Here is a 1,508-nt window from a genome sequence, read left to right on the forward strand (position 1 = left end):
GGTAAAGAAACTCATCTTATACATTGGAAAATAAACACGGATAAACGACCCAGCCAAGAAAATGAAACATCATTAATGTCTTTACTGAAGCTCGCACACATCTGTAGTGTTCAGGTTGCTCTTGGCTGAGTTCGATCTCCCTCCACGAGTTTGGTTGACGCGCATCACCAGTCAATTCCGCAAACTTCTTCAGTCTCGCACACCCGATGCATCCTTCGCTTCTTCCATTGAAGAAGCATCTTTTTTGGCGTGATCATCAATAACCTCATCTCAAAAGGGAAGACCAACAGCGGAACCTCCTAAAGTCCAACGAGTACACTTACAATGAGCTGAACGAGGGTCTACTGCCACCTTCGTCTCAATGAGACCGTTTCAACCTTTGGGCCATGACGAATTTCGATATGACTGGTATCTCCAGTATTATTTCCGAGCTTCCGTGTCTATCTGTGCTCCTACACAGTTATGACGTATTGAGCACTGCATTGCGTAGTAAGTTCCATTGTAATAGAACTTATTTTAAGTTAAATAGCCTGAAGTTTTACTGTTCTAGTCCTTCACCTTGGAGGGTATGCCCTGTGGTAGCGTCCTCAACTTGCTTATGCGGTGCCGCTGTTGACGCGGTTGATTATGCAGTGCCGCCTGTTGACGTGGCCGATTATGCAGTGCAGCTGTCGACGTAGCTTGACCTCGCAGTCTATTAATACACGTATCACAGTACATGTGCATGTAATTGTCGAGGTACTTGTTGCAAGTTACAAAGCAACGGCGCTGTCGCCGGTTTGTCGTCACTGCTGTCTGGTACTGTATCTACTCTACACCTTTTACCATACTGGCTGGTCGTTTTCTCGATCAAAGTTGGTGCATTGAGCAATTGCGCAGCGTAATTTAATATCCAAAGTGGGTTTCTGATTTTTATTTGCGAAGCAAACTGGTTCACCTAAACCTCCGATACTAAAACGGACCTCACAAGCCTATTCCAACAGACTGGCGTTTGAGCAAAAGTTGTTTTCGCGAATGAAAGACACTCAGTCGGAAAGCTAGAAGCACGTAGTTCACGGTAGACACCTTAGGCGTATTCAGAACTTGTTTCTAGGTCAACAATTCGCCTGCGAGAATTTGGCAATAAATCATCGGAGATTGGAAACCGTCTTGACTACGGAAAACAAAACACTACTACAAAGGTTTCCAGAGCAAATCGCGCAGCGCTCGTATAGTCCATCCCTGCAGCAAATTATCGTAATCACGGCGAAGGTATAACCTATCTAGAAAACCTAAACGCGTAAATATTTTATACGAAGCATAGATATGTCAAGTGTATCTTCAAAATAGACTTTTTACATGACCACTTTTTGCGATGTTACGTGTTCCCCGTGATTTACGGCAACATAGCTCTATCTCAAGCAGGGGTTGGAAAATTAAATACGTGACTCCAGAGTACCGGGGTTATATTTTGTTTTCCTGTACCGTAGTTTGCATTGCAACACATGGCTGATCAGTACTAGAGTGCC

This window comes from Phytophthora parasitica (genome assembly GCF_000247585.1).
Source record: "Phytophthora parasitica INRA-310 unplaced genomic scaffold supercont2.36, whole genome shotgun sequence".
Classification (NCBI taxonomy): Eukaryota; Oomycota; class Peronosporomycetes; order Peronosporales; family Peronosporaceae; genus Phytophthora; species Phytophthora nicotianae.